The 22742-nt window shown below is 41.9% G+C and overlaps 1 long non-coding RNA gene across 1 annotated transcript in view; it reads right to left on the minus strand.

Moving 5' to 3' along the window:
- LOC118924986 (uncharacterized) overlaps positions 1 to 22513 on the minus strand; it is a 42755-nt gene extending 20242 nt beyond the window's left edge. Inside the window, exons 1-2 of the long non-coding RNA XR_008998752.1 lie at positions 22060 to 22513; positions 20358 to 20473 (exon numbers count right to left, since the gene is read on the minus strand). This is a non-coding gene — a long non-coding RNA (uncharacterized LOC118924986). The remainder of the gene's footprint in view (positions 1 to 20357; positions 20474 to 22059) is intronic.
- Positions 22514 to 22742: the final 229 nt, after the last annotated feature.

Consider the following 22742-nt stretch of genomic DNA (forward strand, 5'->3'; position numbering starts at 1 on the left):
CAAAAACAGAAACAAGAATCCAGCCATCTTCTATTAAGCAAGACATTAAAGAGACAAAACTGTGAAACAATACTGCTCTTATCACTAAAGTTTTTAGTTAAAAATATAGCTTTTTAAATAAAAATGCTTTTTATTTTAATATGTAATGCATTTCTTATTGATATCTTTAATGAATTCATTATATGAAGTTTTTTTTTTATTTTGAATACAGAAAATACCAACAGATACAACCTACATAAAGATACGGTTCTCTCTTTGGAGTCCCCAGTAATTTTTAACAGTGTAAAGCAGTTCTGAGACCAAACGTTTTGAGGAGCACTGATGAAGGCTGTCAGGCTAAGCATTAGAGACACAGCAGCAGTTATGCAACTTCCACCCCTGAGCTTTTAAAAGACCAAAGACCAGTTCTTGCTCGTGTTTTTAAAGCTTCTATTCATCAGGCATCATTAATTAAAAACTAATTATTTGTAATAACTAAGAGTGGGATGTTTCTTCTTTCAGATAGTACTGAGGCACTCTATATTTAAAAAGTTATGTTTATTCTTACTGCCACTAACAGTTATTATTTAAGTGAATAATTTATATTTAGCATTTTATGAACACATTAATCTTCATGGCAACCCTCTGAAGTGAGCTCCCCAGCAGTCCCTGTTTCCCTGTGAGAGAACCCAGGGTTAGAATGTTCAATGACTTGCCTGAGGTCCTTGGCCAGTAAATAGTGGAACAGGGGTTCCAACTAAGGTTTAGCCACCTTCAGAGCCAGGGCCCATTTCTACCATCACACCTTCTTTAAGGCCACCAATGCTGACTCTAAAGGCCAGCTCATTGTCTATGGTCGTCGTCTGCCTTTAGATCAATATGCTTTGCACAAATATTGACTGAACTGAATGTTCCTGTTGTACCACAGAAGCATGAGCTGGCTGTTAGCTTAAGTCATTCATTCACTCATTCGTTCATTCAATATATATTTATTCAGTGCCTACAATTTGCCAGGCACTGTTCTATTTTGTTAAAAACAAAGCAGACAATAATCTCTGCTTGCTGAGACCTTACATTCTAATCAGGTAGATAATAAACAAAAGATAATAAATGATTAACGAGAAATAATAAAATGCATCAATTATATAGGATGTTGGATGTTAAAATTCTATGGAAACAACAGCAGGCTAAAGGGGACTTATGTACAGGGGTAGGGGGTGGTGAAGTAACCCTGCATATTTAGCAGCAACAAGAAGCCCATGGGTCAGAGTGGAATAAGCAAGGTGGGGAATGGGAGGAGACAGAGTCAGAGATGTTAACAGGGAACCAGACCACCCACTGACTCACAGCCATAGTAGGTCCTTTGGGTGAGATAAGAGCAGGTTTTTGAGAAAAGGAATGACTTGAGTTACATTTTCTAGGGGTCCCACTGGCTGCCATGTTGAGAATATCATGGATGGGGTGGCAATCTAGGAGACAGTTTCAGAAGCTATTGCCAAAACCCAGGTGAGGCAAGATGTTGGCGTGGACCAGGATTCCAGTTCAGAGTCAAGGGCTTGATTTCAGAAATGGTGAAGAGTGGTTGAACACTGCATATGTATTAAAGGTAGAAGCCATTTAAGCCATTGGCGCTAAGTTTTACCAAGGACAATTCCAGGTACCATAAGGTAATTGCTGTGACTAGAGTCATTCTTGTATTACATCATCTACTCCAGAAAAAGGTGAAATGTCTTCTTTCCTTTTGCATTTTTTTACTTTTAGAAGTGCTGTACTAGATAGAATCAGTTGAAAGTAGCATGTCTGAAAATGATAGGTATTGGTAAATTGCTATCAATTGAGTAACTACATTATTCATAGATTAAATAACACTAAATATGCAGCGACTGAGTAGATAATAAATGACTAAATGAATATAAGCATGTGATTGCCAACTTTCTTAGGAAATGCTTCAATCTGATACAGTATTTTTCCTAGGACTTTAAATTCAATTGTCAGCAATTTTACATCTACTCAAATCCAAGTACAATTGTTCTGTCTAAAGAAAGGTCGATTTCTCAATGTCAAAAGTAAGTGAATACATAATTTAATTGCTTATCTTTGCTCTGAATGTTCTTAAAAGAGAGCCCCATATATATTCAGATTAAATTGATGAACATTTGCACTTGGAAAGAAGACCTATAGTGTTGAAGGAAATTTTTAGCTGACCAGGAGATAAACCACCGCGGTCTGAATCATTACACCATTTTTACTAGTTGTGACGTCCTCTGTGTTGATGTCCTCTTCTGAGAAAGGAAATGCTAATGCTGTGCCTATGCCTTCACTGAGGTCATGGGAGCTTGTCCCTGCACCGGTTGGTACAGAGCATGATGTATGGGAAATCCACATCAGTGCTATATTCAAACCATTCTGAGGGTTTCAACGACCGAACCTCATCAATGCACAATGTGACAGCAACAGGTCAGTTACTTCTAATTATCATTAGTGCCATAAGCCAAGAAACTTCTGGCTAAGCACTCAGCAGTACTTTGTCTAAAGCAAGGAAAACAACAGTTTGGTACTTAATTAATTGATACCTGAAAAATTTCCCTACCACTGAGACTATTTCATACATATACTGGAGAAAAAGTACTATTCCAGTCATAACTATACTGAATGTCAAGGCAAGTATTCCTTCCAAAGGAGGAAGAAATTCCTTATGGGAAGTAGTTAGAAAAAATTCAGGAAAACTTGCAGATGCCACATCATTTCCTAAGTCATTCTTTTCTACCTTGCTCTGCATTTGCCTTCTCTGAAAATGCTCTTCCCTAAAACCCTTGTCAGCTCAGAGTAATATTTCTAGTGAAAATACATCTTTACAAAGCAAAAACAGATTCTTCTTCATTATTAGAATTAGTTGTAATTTTTTTAGTTTTTGTTGTGTTTGCATAAATATTGTTCACTCAAAATTAATAAGAGAAAAATCTTAAGGAGACCACATATTTACATTGTTTGAAAATTTTAAATTCACTGGAATTTCCTAAGTACATATTTATGACTGTGTATGTTTCTGCTATAAATAACTAGATATAACATATACATTATGTTGGCATGTTTATATGTCATTATGTATGTAGCAATATTATGTAAATATTTGTTGAAAAATAAAAAAGCAAAATAGCTAAACAAAAACAAAAGTGATGATTATGAATGATTAACACACTCATATTGGGCCAAAGAAAACTGTGGCACAGTAAAACCATGATCAGGGAGGAAACGCATGCATCTTGTGGAGACCAGCTAATGGAGAGCATGGGGGTGAGGGGGCTGGTGTCTTCTTTCAGTCACGGCCAGTGCCGGGAGCCAAGAGGTCCAAGTCTGTTTGAACAAAGCCACAGAGCAACTGCTGGTGGTAACCAACTTCAGGCTCTGGAGAAAGCCCTTCAAAAGCAAAGGATTTGCTCTCATGCAGGGCATGGGATTTTGAAGGCATATTTTGGCTGTGGCAATGGTTTTGTATTGACATGAAGGAAAAGGGGAGTAAGAAGAGGGTATTTTTCCAGAGCACCAGCTAAAACTTCAGTAACCTGACGCTTTTACAAACCAATCAGACACAGTGTCCTGTTCCTTCACAAAACTGTTTCTCTTAGATGATTAGGCCGCCTTACGAAATGGATTTGAGGTTTAAAATGCAGTAAAATCTAAGTGGGCTTGATTGCAACAGCCGGACTTCTGTGTCCGTCTCGGTCCTTACCGCGTTCGCCCCTTGTGGCGGTGACGACAGCGATACGTACACAGACCTGGTTCACTTCAGTTGTTTATTGTTGCTCGGAAGGCCGGGAGAAGGTGAGTGAGAAGAAGCAACAGCCGGGGGGAGCGAATGAGAGGAAGAATGAGAGGAGAGAGAGACAGAGATTGAGAGATTGAGAGATTGAGAGATTGAGAGATTGAGAGATTGAGAGAGAATGAGTGAATGAGTGAATGAGTGAATGAGTGAATGAGTGAGAGAGTGAGTGAGTGAGAGAGTGCTTCTCTTTCCTGCTTATGCCTTATATAAAGGAAGCTGGCCTATGGTGATCAAGATCATGCAAGCCTATAGGAGCAACTTCCTTATGCTAATGCCACCAAACCAGGCAGGGTGGCGCCCAGGAAGCGTGCGCCACCTTAGGGCATTGGTCAACTAGAGTGGAAGGGCGGTGTTCAGCCATAGTGGGACTCAGCCTCGGCCGTAGGACGGCCCCTACAGGTCCTGCCGTTCACCCTGGTTTTCCTTGGATTTGCTGCGGCCTGGCTTTCCCACTGTGAAAAGGAAGCTCACAGAGTATTTTCTTTGCCTAGGTGCTTATCCTTCGTAAAAGTCAGTTCCATTTCCAAGAATAACCTTCCCCTGGATGAGGGGAAGCCTGTAGTTTTGAGACTCTCCTGGCTTCCTTTAAGTTTTGGCAGACATCCTGGTGTGCTTTGAGGCTCCAGTGCACTGAAGAAGTGGAGAAGAGAGGGACTAAAGTGTTTTGTTAAGGCCGTGGCAAACTAAGGCCAATGACCCACTGTACGTGGTCCTGCAGCCCTCCAGTGGGTGTGACATGCAAATTTCAGTGTTCATGGCTGATTTGCCGTGGATATAATTTAAAATCTCCCAAGTGCATGGCATGTGTATGACAGATATAAAAACTATCTCTAAATGGAATGAAAACGAATTGGGATATTCAAAATGATCACAAAATATTATACCGGTGATTCTATTTTTTTCCTCTGTATAAGTTCTCAGCAAAAGTAGCAACAATCCAAAGGAGAATTTTTCAGTGTTTCCCCAAAACCACAGCTCTTTCTTTCATGGAACATAATGAAGGACAAATGTCCAAGGATTATTCTCTGGGAAACACTGTTAGAATGGATGACCGTAAACACAAATAAATACCAATGTAAAAATGTTTCTCTGAGTTAATGTTTCAAGAAATTAGATAACATCTCCAAGTGAAACAGTCAATGCAAGACATATAAGAAAGCCTCGCGGTACTTGTGTGAAAAACTCACTTAGAATATCTCTTTCCCTTGTGATCCTCCAGAGAACTTAATCCATATGTCTATCAATTTTCCATTAAATCCTTCCTCTAATATCACAAAACCTTTGTATCTTTTTGTCCTGAGTTAAGAAGAAAAGTAGAATATTATCAGGTGATGTAAGCTGGAGCATCTTAAAGTGTCTCTATCAACACCAAATCCATTGAAATTCTAAGTAAAATGTCTGAAAGCACATCTTCAATGATAATATAAAACCACAAAATACAAAAATTTCAATATGAAGGAGGGAATCCAAGAAAGCACAGTGTGAACAGTGTCCCTCTTCCCCTTGCATATCTACAGATGCTCTCAGCTTCCTATAATCTTGGGGCATAGAGTTTATAATCTCGAAGTACTGAAAGATTTTCACTTCTTCCTATGTTTTATGTCAGTTTTTCAATGAACATGCATTCTATACAATCATATCTACATATTCTATTTCTAAGCATCATTACATAAAATGCATACTGTAATAATTTTGTATATCTCAATTGGGTACCATGTAATATTCCAAAAAGTGATAGTATCTCTCTGGGGGTTGGGGATACGGCTGAATTTTGTGAAAAAGTTTTTGTTCTTTTTTTTCATACTTCATATTTTATGCCCTTGTTTACATTAACTTTTTAACAGAAAGACATATTTTAGTTTTTATATATATCATAATCATTGTGTGAATGACTGTGAGACCCAGATTGCCAGGGTTTGAATCCTGGTTTCTGCACTTCTTCTTGTATTATCCTGACCCTTCTGTTTCTGTTTTAACATCTGTAAAATGAGGGAAAATAATACAATCAACTTCCATAGCTGGTGTGTGGGATAAATGAATCGACATGTCGAAAGCACCTGGAACACGGTCAGTAGTCTGAAAATGTTAGCTATGACGAGGACGACTCCTTTTAAATTACCAAAGTGTTTTTGTGGTGGCCTTGCAAGTGCACTGTCACTGTGAGGACTTTTCAAAGAAACACAATTTAATCCTGGAGGGGCCCAGTCCCTCAGAAGAACCATTCTGGGGCTTAGAGTTCTAATTCTGCCTAAACTTGGCTCGTTTTTTTTTTATAAGACAACTACTTTTTCAAAAAGTGTTTTTGTAAGACAAAAATTCTTTCTTTAGTCAACTACTCTATATTGTGTTACCTTGCATACTGTCTGGAAACATATATATATACATATATGTATGTATATATATAAAACAGCTGTCAAAGAGTTTCCACAATCCCGACATCCTGAGAGAGCCTCATGGAGAATTCCCTGCTTCAGATCTTAACCTAGAAATGAATTCCTGCAGAAGACCACCCCTGACTCCCCAGGTTTGGGTCAGTTGCCACCCCCAGTGGCTCTATTTCCTACAGCACAGTTCAGCATGTTGGAGTTGCCTACTTAATGACTGTAACACACGCTGACTGTGGGTCCAAGAGGGTTGGTCACAATCCCTGGTGGCTGCTGGGCGGCACCTAGCATTATGTACATAGTAACTATATTAAACAAACAGCTGCCTTTAGCTTAACCTTTAGAGAATCCTAGGCTACTTAATCAATGTCTCAGGGAAATGAGACTTTAGTCTCCACCCTCATACTCTTAAATATTCCCACCACAGACCCTTTCTGTCAGTGGGTGTTTTCAAAGCGTGGTCTCTACCCAGCAGTGGCTGCATCCGGAAACTTGTTAGAAAGGCAGATGTTCAGGTGGCACCCCCGACTGCTTGCCACAAAAACTCTGGGGGTGAGGTTGGCCATCTACAGTTTAACAAGCCCCACAGCTGATTCTGATCCACCTTAGGTGCTAGGAAGTCTGACTCAGCAGGTCTGCTTGGGGCCCTGCCAGGCCCAGCTGGGGGAGATGTACCCCTTGCCACCAGAGGGAGTAAAGGGCAGAGGCCGGCGAGTGGAAAGGGAACACCCAGCAGGCTCTGGCCAATGACATCCCAGGCCAAGTGCAGAGGCAGCTTACAGAGGAGTTGACCCCCACGGTGGAGGAAGCCCAAGTTACTCATGCTGGGGCAAGCTGGGGACATAGGGTGTGGGTGGACTGTGGAAGGACTGAACGAAAGATGAGCTGAAAGGAAACCAAATTTGACATAGAAGTCAGCTAATCAAGCAAAGCGTGGTAAAGCTGGGAGGATGCATCTGGGACCCACGTTGGATCTGCCAGAGATTTTTTCTCAGCTGTCACCCAGAGAGGCTCATAAGCCCACCTGTGGGACTTGTATTTCCAATTCTTAAGTTGACAGTAATATTGGAGCAGGGTTTCCTGTACTTCCGTCTCCTGATCTTTGTCCCTGAGTCCTTTACTTGTCCCTTACTGTATCAACACTTAGATTTGTAAAGGTTATAAAGAATAAAGAGTAATGGTGATCTGAAATTTGGCATTCTATATTTTAGCAAGTCAGTCTTCTGAGTTCTCTACTGCTTTCACTACTGTTGTGCTTATCAAATGATGTTAGGGGATGTGGAAACCCTTTGCAAACTGTGTGCACTATATAAATGTGATCTGCTGTTTTTATGAGGGCTCCAGTGACTAGTTTTGTGTACCTAGATCCCCATGATTGGATCATCCTCTGAAAGACTCATTTATTTTGTGAAAGGTGGTATGGTTATTAGATCAAAGGTGGGTTCAACCCTCCACCAGTTTACTTTCTACAGGACTCTGTGGACAAGTTGTTTATTCTTGTTGGTCTCTAGAATAAAACAGATCATAAAATCCATTGCCAGAATTAAGCGGGATGCTGCGCTGGTAGGCCTGGCATGAGATAGGCACACTATCACATTAACTGGCTTTCTCTTTTCACGACAACTCAGGCCAAGAAAGGGCTCCAAACAGCAGACAAAGTGAGAAACCTAAAATTCATGCCATTCTTCTGTTCAGAATCCTGCAGTGATTGCCCATCCTAGTAAGAATAAAGGCCAAAGCCCTTAAAAGATCATCTATAGCCATATCCTTACCTAATTTGACCTGTTGCCCTCCCACTCTCACAGAACACGCACACTTAGACGGTTGCACTACACTGGCCCCTCCACTTTACTCAGCTGTCATTGCCTGTGGAAGGCCTTCTCTGCTACCCTACCTAAAATTCCAGTCCTCCCATACTGTTGGCTCCTCTTTTGGGCTTTATTTTTCTCCTTCAACGTCTTACCACCTAATACGAAATGCTTTTTTCCTGTTCACCTTACTAGTCTCTTGCTCTCTCATTAGAAGATCCAAGAGGTTAGGAATTTTGTCTCTGTTCACTGTTCTATGTGTGGGGCTGGCAACACTGTCTGGTATGTGGTAAGTGTTTATTCTGTAGAATAAAAGAATGAAATGCAGTTCTTATGCCTAAAGACCAGAATTCTGCTGATCATAATCATAACTAAGATTATATAGCGCTTGGCACTGAAAAGTGTTTTACATGCATTATCTTGTTCTATCCAAGGGCAGATGTGCAATGGTTTCTGTACAATTGTGGGCTAATTCAGTCTGCATTTTTCTTAAAAATAAAATAAAATAAAACCCTCCTGGAGATGCCTGGCATTATATTGGTTGTTTTGGTAGGAGAGCCATGTTTGAGTGTTCAGGGATAATTTGCAATGGTTCCTGGCATCTTAATTTGTACTGTATTCCCAGGATGTCGGTGTTGACCAAGGACAGGCACCTGGACCCAATGTGTGAGTGGGTTCAGTTAGCCTCATCCCAAATCTCCGAGGTCTGTAGTAACTTCAGTGTGACATCAGGGACACACTGGATGCTGGGGCAGCAGCTCTTCCCTCCCTAAAACCCTCGTCTAACTCAGGAAACTCTACTCCACACCAACGATTCAGCTTGTTGTTGGAAACATGCATTTCAACTTGGCAAGGATGCTTTTCCAATCTCTCAGGATCTCTAACACCCACTCCATAAAGAGGAAAGCAGGGCAGGGCTGTTTGCTGGGAGGCAGTCTTTAGGCAAGGATGGACAAGCTCACTCCATCTGGCAAAAAATAAGTATGTATGTTTTTTGTTTTGAAACATAGAGATTTGTTCCATTGCCAGAATAGTTGGCTGGTTTTGTTCCTTAGCATTATAAAAAAGGCAAAGAAAACAACTAAAGCAAGTCAGACCTCATAACTCTAAGCTGCTCCCACATTTGATAGTAGAAATGTAAAATTCATCTGTGCTTAGAAAAGTTGGGTAAAGCTCCTGAATTGGAGTTCCCTTGCCAGAGGCAATTTCCTGAGAAATATTTCAAAATTTCCATTGATTGTTGCTATTGTGGGAGTCCCACACAGTGATGTTCCTAGGACAGACTGCCATAAATGCATTTGGGGTTATCTCTAATATAGTTCCCTGGGCCAAATCAACACTCCCAGGCAGGCTTGAAAAGCCAGCTGCCCCATTAAAAGGCATGATCCTGGGCATGTTGACTCTGTGACCCACTGCCCTTGGTATTGTGCGTCATCAGTAGACAAAGGTGAAGATCCTTTTTCTCACGGAGATTGGGGTCTAGTGAAGAAGAAACTCTGTGGCCTTTAAAAAAAAATACTTTTGAGATTAAAGATAGTGGTGTGAGAGGAGAGCCAGAGGCTTCCTCCTAAAACTGGATACAATTAGAAAATATAGTTGGCGCAACTAATACTGAGAGAGCAACAGGAAAGAGGACGCGTCAGACTGCACACACCTGGAGAAAAGAGCAGACCTCAGTGAACGGGGTAACGTACCGGAGCTGTGGCTCCACGGAACCTGAGCCCTTCCCCCACCCCAGCTCACCAGCGGGAGGAAGACAAACGGAGCAGGGAGGGAGTGGAAGGCTTGGGACTGCTGAATACCTAGCTCCGGAGATCTGCGCTGGGAGCACAAACCTACATTTCATGGTGCTTTTGTGAGACTCGCATGAATACCGTGTTGGAAAGTTAATACAGGCAGAGTTCCTGGGGAGACTGGGATTCCAGCCGCTTGTGGAAAGCAGGGATCCATATCCGGCTGCTCTGGGACAAAAACATGCCTGTGTGCTCGGCCCACTGGCTCAGGCAGTGGAGACAGGCACAGCAGCTGGGAGGTGGGGAACAGCTTTTTCCTCCCCCCAGGCACCAGCACCGCTCCCCTGTGACCCCCGACATTACTTCAGGGGCTCAGCAGCTCCAGAATAGAGCTTCTGGACAATAGAGGGCACCATATACAAATATGAAACGCCAAAGGAACCTTGTACAGAGTAAAATTATTAATACAACTCCCGAGAAAGATTTAAATGATATGGACCTCGTGACTCTTCCTGAAAGTGAGTTCAAAATAAAAATCATCAACATTCTAATGAAGGTATGGAAAGACATCCAAGAACTCAGGAATGAATTCAGGTCGGAGATCCAATCATTGAAGAGCATGATGGAGGGTATTAAAAGTAGGTTGGATACGGTGGAGGAGACAATAAATGAAATAGAAACTAGAGAAGAGGAATACAAAGAAGCTGAGGCACAGAGGGAAAAAAGGATCTCTAAGAATGAAAGAATATTGAGAGAACTGTGTGACCAATCCAAATGGAACAATATTCACATTATAGGGATACCAGAAGAAGAAGAAGAGAGAGAAAGGGATAGAGAGTGTCTTTGAGGAGGTAGTTGCTGAAAACTTCCCCAATCTGGGGAAGGAGATAGTCTCTCAGGCCCTGGAGATCCACAGATCTCCCAACACAAGGGACCCAAGGAAGACAACAGCAAGACACATAGTAATTAAAATGGGAAAGATCAAGGATAAGGACAGACTGTTAAAAGCAGCCAGAGACAGACATAAGATCGCATACAAAGGAAAGCTCATCAGGCTAACTAACATCAGACTTCTCAGCAGAAACCTTACAGGCCAGAAGGGAGTGGCATGATGTATTTAATGCCATGAAGCAGAAGGGCCTGGAACGAAGATTACTTTATCCAGCAAGATTATCATTTAAGTTTGAGGGATTAAACAATTTCCAGATAAGCAATAGCTGAGAGAATTTACCTCCCACGAACCATCTCTACAGTCTATTTTGGAGGGACTGCTATAGAGGGAAGTGTTTCTAAGGTTGAATAGCTGTCACCAAAGGTAATAAAACCACAGTAAAGAAAGTAGAACAGCTAATTATGAAGCAAATGCAAAATTAAATTAACTATCCCCACAGTCAATCAAGGGATAGACAAAAAGTACAGGATTTGATACCTAATATATAAAGAATGAAGGAAGAAGAAAAAGGAGGAGAAATAGAAAAGAACCTTTAGATTGTGTTTGTAACAGCATACTAAGTGAGTTAAGTTAGACTCTTAGATAGTAAGGAAAGTAACCTGGAACCTTAGGTAACCACAAATCTAAAGCCTGAAATGGCAATAAATACATACCTATTGATCATCACCCTAAATGTAAATGGACTGAATGCACCAATCAAAAGACACAGAGTCACTGAATGGATAAAAAAACAAGACCCATCTATATGCTGCTTACAAGAGACTCACCTCAAACCCAAAGACATGCACAGACTAAAAGTCAAGGGAAGGAAAAGATATTTCATGCAAACAATAGGGAGAAAAAAGCAGGTTGCAGTACTAGTATCAGACAAAATAGACTTCAAAACAAAGAAAGTAATAAGAGATAAAGAAGTACATTACACAATGATAAAGGGCTCAGTCCAACAAGAGGATATAACCATTATAAATATATATGCACCCAACACAGGAGCACCAGCATATGTGAAACAAATCCTAACAGAACTAAAGGAGGAAACAGAATGCAATGCATTCATTTTAGGAGACTTCAACACACCATTCACTCCAAAGGACAGAGTCACCAGACAGAAAATAAGTAAGGACACAGAGGCACTGAACAACACACTAGAACAGATGGACCTAATAGACATCTATAGAACTCAATATCCAAAAGCAGCAGGATGCACATTCTTCTCAAGTGCATATGGAACATTCTCCAGAATAGACCACATACTAGGCCACAAAAAGAGCCTCAGTAAATTCAAAAAGATTGAAATTCTACCAACCAACTTTCCAGACCACAAAGGTATAAAACTAGAAATAAATTCTACAAAGAAAGCAAAAAGGCTCACAAACACATGGAGGCTTAACTACAAGCTCCTAAATAGTCAATGGATCAACCAAATTAAAATGGAGATCCAGCAATATATAGAAATAAATGACAACAACAACACAAAGCCCCAACTTCTGTGGGACGCAGTGAAAGCAGTCTTAGGAGGAAAGTATATAGCAATCCAGGCATATTCAAAGAAGGAAGAACAAACCCAAATGAATAGTCTAACGACACAATTATCAAAATTGGAAAAAGAAGAACAAATGAGGCCTAAAGTCAGCAGAAAGAGGGACAAAATAAAGATCAGAGAAGAAATAAACAAAATTGAGAAGAATAGAACACTAGAAAAAAATCAAGGAAACCAAGAGCTGGTTCTTTGAGAAAATAAACAAAATAGATAAGCCTCTAGCCAGACTTATTAAGAGAAAAAGAGAATCAGCACACATCAACAGAATCAAAAACGAGAAAGGAAACATCATGACAGACCCCACAGAAATACAAAGAATTATCAGAGAATACTATGAAAATCTATATGCCAACAAGCTGGAAAACCTAGAAGAAATGGACAACTTCCTAGAAAAATACAACCTTCCAAGACTGACCAAGGAAGAAAGCTTTTCCTCTGAGATTGGGAACAAGACAGGGATGCCCACTCTCCCCACTATTATTCAACATAGTATTGCAGGTCCTAGCTATGGCAATTAGACAAAACAAAGAAATACAAGGAATCCAAATAGGTAAAGAAGAAGTTAAACTGTCACTATTTGCAGATGACATGATATTGTACATTAAAAACCCTAAAGACTCCACTCCAAAACTACTAGAACTGATATAGGAATACAGCAAAGTTGCAGGATACAAAATTAACACACAGAAATCTGTGGCTTTCCTATACACTAACAATGAACTAATAGAGAAATCAGGAAAACAATTCCATTCACAATTGCATCAAAAAGAATAAAATACTTAGGAATAAGCCTTACCAAGGAAGTGAAAGACCTATACACTGAAAACTACAAGACTCTTAAGAGAAATTAAAGAGGACACTAACAAATGGAAACTCATCCCATGCTCTTGGCTAGGAAGAATTAATACCATCAAAATGGCCATCCTGCCCAAAGCAATATACAGATTTGATGCAATCCCTATCAAATTACCAACAGCTTTCTTCAATGAACTGGAACAAATAGTTCAAAAATTCATATGGAAACACCAAAGACCCCAAATAGGCAAAGCAATCCTGAGAAGGAAGAATAAAGTGGGGGAGATCTCGCTCCCTAACTTCAAGCTCTACTACAAAGCCACAGTAATCAAGACAGTTTGGTAGTGGCACAAGAACAGAGCCACAGACCAGTGGAACAGAATAGAGAACCCAGACATTAACCCAAACATATATGGTCAATTAATATATGATAAAGGAGCCATGGACATACTATGGGGAAATGAGTCTCTTCAACAGATGGTGCTGGTAAAACTGGACAGCTACATGTAAGAGAATGAAACTGGATCACTGTCTAACCCCATACACAAATTAAATTCAAAATGGATCAAATACCGGAATGTAAGTCATGAAACCATATAACTCTTAGAAAAAAACATAGGCAAAAATCTCTTGGACATAAACATGAGCAACTTCTTCATGAAGATATCTCCCCAGGCAAGAGAAACAAAAGCAAAAATGAACAAGTGGGACTATATCAATCTGAAAAGCTTCTGTACAGCAAAGGACAGCATCAGTAAAACAAAAAGGTACCCTACAGACAGATCCAATAAAGGGTTGACATCCAAAATATATAAAGAGCTCACACACCTCAACAAACAAAAAGCAAATAATCCAATTAAAAATTGGGCAAAGGAGCTGAACAGACAGTTCTCCAAAGAAGAAATTCAGATGGCCAACAGACACATGAAAAGATGCTCCACATCGCTAGTCATCAGAGAAATGCAAATTAAAACCACAATGAAATATCACCTCACACCAGTAAGGATCGCTACCATCCAAAAGACAAACAACAACAAATGTTGGCCAGGTTATGGAGAAAGGGGAACCCTCCTACACTGCTGGTGGGAATGTAAATTAGTTCAACCATTATGGAAAGCAGTGTGGAGGTTCCTTAGAATGATCAAAATAGAAATACCATTTGACCCAGGAATTCCACTTCTAGGAATTTACCCTAAGAATGCGGCACTCTAGTTTGAAAAAGCAGATGCACCCCTATGTTTATCGCTTGGCTATTTACAATAGCCAAGATATGGAAGCAACCTAAATGTCCATTAGTAGATGAATGGATAAAGAAGATGTGGTACATATACACAATGGAATATTACTCAGCCATAAGACAAAAACAGATCCTACCATTTGCAACAACATGGATGGAGCTAGAGGGTATTATGCTCAGTGAAATAAGCCAGAAGGAGAAAGACAAGTACCAAGTGATTTCACTCATATGTGGAGTATAAGAACAAAGGAAAACTGTAGGAACAAAACAGCAGCCGAATCACAGAACCCAAGAATGGACTAACGGTTACCAAAGGGAAAGGGACTGGGCAGGAGGGGTGGGAAGGGAGGGATAAGGGCAGGGAAAAAGAATGGGGGCCTTACGATTAGCATGTATAATGTGGGGGGGGGGGGCATAGGGAGGGATGTGCAACACAGAGAATACAAGTAGTGAGTCTACAGCATCTTACTACGCTGACGGACAATGACTGTAATGGGGTTTGTTGGGGGGGACTTGGTGACGGGGGGAGTCTAGTAACCATAATGCTCTTCATGTAATTGTAGATTAATGGTAATAAAATGAATTAAAACAAAAGAAAAAAGGTTCAATGATATTTCAGATAAAAAAAAATACTTTTAGGCAAAGAGTCTTGCTTAGTGCCTTGTGCAAATTTCATTCCGCACCTCTTTTTGAGGACCAACTCTGTTGATGCTGGGTGTGAAAGGCAAGCAGAGGCACAGTCACGCCCCTTGGGGCTTAAGGTCTAGTAAAGGGGCAAAGAAATCTCCTAAGTACAGCGTAAACTTCCGTAACTTCCATCTGTGATAAACATTACCTGGTGGCCGCGCAGGGTCCGAGTCCCCCGCTGCCTCAGCCACAAGAAACGGCCCTCTGGGGAGAGGCCCCTGGGCGTGTGCTGAGCCTTTGCTTAGAAATGCCTGCCGACTGCCCCTCGGCCCGGCCTGTACGCCCAGAAATCTCCGCGGGCTCAGCCCAGGGCTGAGGACAAATAAAGCCCACGCTTTGCAGCAAAGAAGTTCTCAGGGTCAGCAGCGTCGCCAAACCAGGAGCTTCCGGGAAACCCAGGCAGCCGCTCCCCGGCGCTGACCACCTTGATCCCACAGAGCACGCGGGTCAACCTGCGGCTGAACTCAGGCGACCTGGCAGGTCTCGCGGACCACCCGCAAGCGCAGCCGCTGCGCTGCGCGACGTCAGCTTCGCGCCGCCGCACAGCGGCCCCGCAGCCCCGGCGGCTCTTCCCCGAGCGCCCCGCGCCTCCCGGTCCTCCCCTTGCACCGACCCCGTCGCCGCCGCCCCGCCGGCTGCCGGGTCTTGGAAGCCCGACCCGGGAGGGGGCGCACAGCCACCCGGTCCCCAGGGCTGGCTCACCCCTCACCGTGACGAGTCAGCGTCCCGCGACCGGCGCCCCGCTTGTAAACCTGCGGCGGCACCGCTGTCGTGGCCCGGCGGCGGGAAGGGCCCGGGGCGCGCGGGACTCCTGCCAGGGCTGCGCTCATCGCCGCGCCCGGGAGGCAGGTGTGCCGTTTGTGAATATCATTTTTCTCCGCGGCTTTCCTAGGAAAGCACCGCGGTGGGGAGCCTTTTCTCCTTTCTTTGAAGTAACATTACAGCTTTCCCGATTTTGAAAGTAATGCATTATCAGTACTAGAAACTCAAGCAATACGAGGAGGAAGAGTGTGTATGTAGAACCAGGAAATAATTTCTATAATCTTAACTCCTAAAGACAATTTCTGATACTTCTGAGAATGTATTTCCTTTCAGATACATATATATTATATATAGAGAGAATAAGGTCCATTTTAATAATGGTTTAATCATTTTTTCATAATGTTTAATTGCCATGACTGATTCCATCTGCTATAATCTTTTAAATATTGTTTTGCAAAAATCTCAGGATAACTCCTCTTTTCTCTTTTATACCTTCTTTTGTATTTCTTTGGATCTTTCAAACTTGTGGGATGTATTTTGAGGAACATGGACTTTTTAAGAATATACGTATCTGAACAAATAAATAGCTTCCACAGTTTACTGTGTTCCTTCTCAGATTGTTCGCTGGTCAAGAAGTTTGCTTTTTTCTCCTCTTTAATGCAGTCCACGTGCCCCACAATCAACTTTAAGGCCACGGAGGCAACCTTTCTCCAAATTAAAAATCGGAGTGGTTTCCTTGTGTTTCTGCCCCCTCATCTCTCCCTTCCTGAGAGCTCATTAGTTCCACTGCACTTAGTTTTGAGTTATCTGTGACATGTATTCCCCACCATCAGAAAATCAAAGAGCAAAGGGAGTTTGCTCACATGACCTTGGGATATTTCAGCCTTTTAATCAGGCTTATCACCTAGGTTCTGCTCTCCCTCCATGTTTTTGTTTTCTTTCTTTAAATCTTGGTCAAAATAGGCATAACACAAAATTTGCCATCGTAACCATTTTTTAGTGTACAGTTGAGTGGCATTTAGTACATTCACATTGTTGTGCAACCATCACCACTATCCATCTCTAGAATTTTTTTCATCTTATACAACGGAAACTCTGTTCCCTTTAAACACCAACGCCACATTCTCCCTCTCCAGCCCCTGCCACCACCATTCTACCTTCTGTCTCTGGGAGTCTGACTGCTCTCTGTGCCTTGTGTAATTGGAATCACATGACATCTGTCCTTTGTGACTGGCTTACTTCATTTAGCCATAATGTTTCTAGGGTTCATTCATGTTGCAGCATGTGTCAGAATTTCCTTCCTTTTAAAGGCTGAATAATACTCCATTGTTTTATTGACCACATTTTTATTTATATCCATTCATCCCTCAATGGACCCTTGGGTTTCTCGCACCTTTTGGCTAGTTTGAATAGCACTGTTACAAGCACTGGTGTGTACATACCTGTTGGGTACCTGCTTTCACTTCCTTTGGGTATATACCCAGACGTGAAATTGCTGGATCATATGGTAATTCTATGTTTAATTTTTTGAGGAACTGCCATACTATTTTCCATAGTGGCTGTACCATTTTACATTCCCACCAACACTGCACAAGTTTTTAAATCTCTCTACATCCTTACAACACTTCTTATTCTGTTTTTTGTTGCTTATTTTTGATAATTGTCATGCGAATGGGTGTGGTGGTAGACGATGATTTGAGAAAAACTAGCCTTATTTGTTGAAGATAGCAGAACATAGCTGTCTAGGGGCTGATGTTAAAGTCCCAAAACCTGCCATGTTTTCCTCCTGACACTGTACTGGAGGCTCCAACCAGGGAGATTAGGCAAGAGAAAGAAAGGAGAGGCATCCAGACTGAAAAAGAAGTAAAATTACCACTGTTTGCAGATGCTATGATCTTGTACATAGAAAATAATAAGAAACCCACTGAAAGGTTATTAAGAGGAAATGACGAACTTGGGCAAAGTTGCAAGCTATAAGATTAGTATACAAGAACAAGGTATTACGATACATTAGCAATGAACAATCTAAAAATGAAACTAAGAAAACAATAGCATCTAAAAAGAATGAAATAGGAATAAATTTAACAACAATAATAAAAACTCCCACAAGACTGGTACAGTGAAAACTACAAAACATTGTTCAATAGAAAAATATTACATGTTCACAGACTGTAAAACTTAACAGTTAAAATGGCAATACTCCCCAAACTGATCTACCTATTCGGTGCAATCCCTGTCATATCTCAGACAAATCTCAGATAACTTTCTTGTTAGTCACAAGCTATATGTTATCCACAAACAGAATAATTATGTCTTCATTCACAAGTAGATTTTGTTCTCATCTGAGAAACTGGTCATTGACAGCTGGTATTTCATATTGTTTTTTTCTTACCAAAAAAAAAAATTGATCCTAAAACTCATGTGGTAATGCAAGAGTCCAGAATAGACAAAACACTCCTAAAAAAGGACAGAAATTGGAAGACTCACACTATCCAAATCACATTTTACTACAAAGCTCCAGTGATCAAATAGCATGGCCCTGACATAAAGAGAGACATGTAGATAAATGGAACAGAACTCAAAGTCCAGAACTTCTATGTTTATGACCAATTAGTTTTCAACTTGTGGGTTGCCACAAGCAAAAGAATGAAGGTTAGTATCTTCACACACACTGTGTACACAAACTAAGTCAAAATGGATCACAGACACAAATGAAGAGCTAAAACCCTAAAGCTCTTAGGAGAAAACAGGTATAAATCTGTGTGATATTGGGACTAGTCAACAGTACTTAGATATGATCCAAAAGCACCGCAACAAAAGAAACATACAGATACACTGGACTACTTCAAAATTAAAAACCTAGGCTCTTCCAAATACACCACTAAGAAAGAAAACACAACCCAGAGAATAGCAGAAAATACATTCAAATCATGTACCTCACAAGGGAGTTGTATCTGGAATAAGTAAAGAACTCTTGCAATTCAACAATAAAAAGACACCCAATTCAGAAATGGATAAGGTGCTGAAAACACATTTCTCTAGAAAAGATACACACATGACCAATAAGTACATGAAAATATATTCGACATTATTAACCATTCCGGAAATCCAAATCAAAGCCACAGTGAGTTACCATTTCACATGCACCAGGATGACTATAATCAGAAACACCATCCCAAATACAGGTCAGGATGTTAAGTCACTGAAGTCCTCAATACCTTGCTGGTGGGAATGTAAAATGCTAAAGCCACTTTGGGAAAGTTTGGTAGTTGCTCAAAATGTTAAATCACAGAATTACCATATCATCCAGCAATCCCACTACTAAGTGGAAATGCAAAGAGATGTCCACAAAAATTTACACAGGAATGTTCTAAGCAGCACTGTTCACAGTATCCAAAAAATGGAAACAACCCAAATGTTGTGGAAACAACAATGAACAGATAAACAAAATGTGGAATATCCATACAATGGAATGATTCAGCCATAAAAGAAATGAAGTACTGATACATGCTACAATATAGATTAATCCTGAAAACATCATGCTAAGTGAAGGAAGTCACAAATGCCACTATATGATTTCTTTATATGAAACGTCCACAGTATACAAATCTATTAAGTAGAAAAATCGGTCTTATTTTGAACGAAGGGAAAGTGTGAGAATGGGAAGTCACTGCTAAAGAGTGGATTGATAAAAATGCTCTAAAATTGGAGTGTGGTGACGGTTGCACAACTTTGCAAATATGCTAAAAACAACTGTACATTTTGTATTTTAGGGTATGTGGATGATACCTCAATAACGATTTAAAAATAAATATATCTATCTCAATAAACATATCTTTATCAAGATATAATTCACTGCCATAAAATATATGAAAATTTATTTTTAAAACATGAGGGAAAAAAAATGAAAGAAATCAACCTGCCCAAAAAGAAAAGCGAGGATATGTAGTAAGTCCAGCGAGTAGGCCTCTACAGCAGCCCACTTTAGACATGATGCTGGCTTGGACAAGAGTGGTGCTGGTAAAGAAAATGAAGGAGAGTTAAACGATTTCAGAGACACTCAGGAAGACTTACTAATCTAGATGTGAATGCTAAGAAGCAGCAGGTATCGAGGATGATCTGCCCTACTATGCATTTGCTTCTGTGTTCTATTTCTGCCTGGTCTTCTGACCTGGTTCACAAAGATGATCTTTGCAGTGGGTCACAATTATGGGTAGAATCTTACCAGACTTGGGAGAAGGTTGGTAGGGAAGGGAGAGGTGCGACTGCAGGAAGACGGACAGACTGTGAAGGCCTGCCAGCTGTACGGGAGGCTTACAGGAAACAGGGAGCCACTAGAGGTTTTCCACAGAGCAGGGAAGTCTAGGCCTTGAAAAAAGGTAACCCCAGCACTGCGTGAAGATTAAAGCAGGAAGGACAGTGATCAGAGAGCAGTTGACCTATCAAGGAGGCCACTCATTCACTGTAGGACACCAGGAAAAACCTTTAAACCATGCCCAGGACTGTGGCCATGAAACTCCAACTAGGCTGGGTAACACTGCAAGAATAACCACTAAATAAACTTTAGTGATTATATAACTAAATTACTTTGTTGCCTCCACAACAAATTACAAATATGGAACCCAGGCAGTGGATGAGGGCTGATGTGTTCTGCACTCACCTACATCCACCAGCCTAAAGAGGCCTAGGGAGCAGAGGGCAGTTTGGGGCTCCTCTGACCCGGGAGAGTTCTCATCTTCTCAGCAGGCTGCTGAGAGCACTGAAGTTTGGACTCGCCTGTGTGAGAAGCAAAGGCTCAGGGAGACGCCTCCACCTGCGGTTTCCTTGACACCTCATGTTTTTCTTTGCACTGCTTACTGCTGGTTAGATAACAAAGCAGAGCACATTCATAATGTTAGCCAAGCCTCAGCTGTCATTCTTGATGATCCTCAGAGGAAGCTGGGTCAATTTCCTTATGAAATGGAGGATGTCCTAATAGCTGATTTTTACATTTCAGGTAACTGAAAACATCTGAATTTAATTAAACTGTTTTGTATGCTCTGATTTCTTCTCTTTCCATTTGGACCCTAACTTAAGGACTTTCCAGATATTTTTGAAAATTTTCTTTCAATCTGTACTTAGATCATAACGACAACAAAATTGAGTATGTGCACATTACCAACTGTACTTGCGTTCCCTTTGCATCTAATGTACTGTTGATACACCTAATATAATTGAAATCCCAGCAAGACCAAGCTTAGCCAAGAGGATGGCATTCACATCTGTAATCACCCCAGTGCCCACCTGCTTTCTGCCTGCATTTCTCACTATTCTGCCTGTCATGCCGCACTACAGCTACACTTGCCTTATGTTATTTTACAAAAACACTACTCATGTTCACATCCCATGCCTTTGACCATGCTCTGGTCTCTGTCTGAAATAAACAAATAAAAAATGAAGTAACATACTCTGGAGTACCCACTATGATCTAAATACTTAGAGAGCAATTCATAGTAATGTTCTCATCTAATCGTCACAGCAACCATACAAAGTTGGTGATATTTTTCCTATTTTACACATGAGAAAGTGAGGCAAAACTAGTTTAAAAACCCTCACTGATGTCAAATTCCAGTGCCTAAGTAAGCAGTGCCTTGGAACCCATTTCATCTGGCAAAACCCTAACCTGACCCTCAGCATCTCCTTTCCTCTTCCAATCTCCCCAAATATAAATGACCACGTGCTCTCAACGAATCTTTAAAGTTAGCATAGCCTTTTGATGACCATTATATGCTTCACTATACTCACAGCTGCTTAAGGACAGCAATCATGACGTAACGCATTTCGCCCTTCTGCCTAACAGATCCTAGGTGCTCAATTAACTGCATGTCAAACTTAAATGACTGGTCTAACGGCAAAATGCTACTTCTCCTTTCAAGATCCCTTTAGCTTTTCCCAACACTGCAAGTGAAAAGGAATGAACGTCAATGATCTTTCCCAAAGGGCAAGCACCCTCCCTCCCATGTTTTTCTCCTGTATTGTGTTGCTAATTCATCGGTCTCTCCCAATGTAGGTTGCTCAAAGGCAAGATCAATATCAACAATAACATCTTCAGGGCTCAGAGAGGAAACTCAAACAGAAAAAAAGTTTCGAAATTTTTTAATAAGTGGAATATTCTCCCAAAACTAACTTTCTAATATAAAATGAACAAGGGAAAAACTTCTTCCCGTTAAACAAGCTGAACAGCTTTCAGTGTACGATTGTACGGAATCATAAAGTGCATTCTCTCTGCGGCTTCTAAAACTCTCGCCCTGATACGAGTTGACAGAAAACAATGACAGGAAGAACAAAGTCTGGAAGCAAATATCACACACCGGTTGACTGACCTTGGCCGTCTAGAGGTGAGGGCGTAAAGCGCATTTCTGTCCACGGCGCGGAGTGAGGCCGCACCGGCAGGCAGGCGGGCTGCCCAGTAGCACCCCTTTAGGCACAGAAAGCGCTACACGGGCGCGACGCGACTAGGGGAGGGGAGCAGCCTCCACCTGGCAGCCGGGCGGACACTGACGGCAGCCCGACACTCGACCTCGCGACCCCTTCCTAGGACTGGCGGCCGCCAGCGCCGTGTCCCTCACTTCGGGTCTCCTCCAGGTGCTGCACCCGCAGCTCGTCTGCGGTCTTCACCTCAGGGCTGTAGCTCCCCCGCGGAGCCGCCAACCCCTGGCCGCAGGCGCACAGCGCCGGGCCCACATCGCGCGCGGACTCGTCCAGGAGCCCGGCAGCCTCCACCCGGGGCCGAGCCGCGCACAGAAAAGCGGCTACCAAGGAACGGCGGCACTCGCCGCCACGTTCTCTGTTTACGGGCTGAGCCTGCGGTTATTGCCCCGCCCTCGTCTCGTGCGCGCCACCGCGCGCTCGCCCAGCTCCACCCCCCGGGCCTCTCGGTCGCTCTAGGTCCCGCCCCCGGAGCCCCCCGGAGCCACCCCAACACAGCACACAGGGCACCGGCCCCCGCTCCCCTCCCCCTCTCTCTCCTCCAGGCCCTGTGGCTTGAGCTGCAGGTTCCCAGGCC

Source organism: Manis pentadactyla, chromosome 7 (genome assembly GCF_030020395.1).
Source record: "Manis pentadactyla isolate mManPen7 chromosome 7, mManPen7.hap1, whole genome shotgun sequence".
NCBI classification, from domain to species: Eukaryota; Metazoa; Chordata; class Mammalia; order Pholidota; family Manidae; genus Manis; species Manis pentadactyla.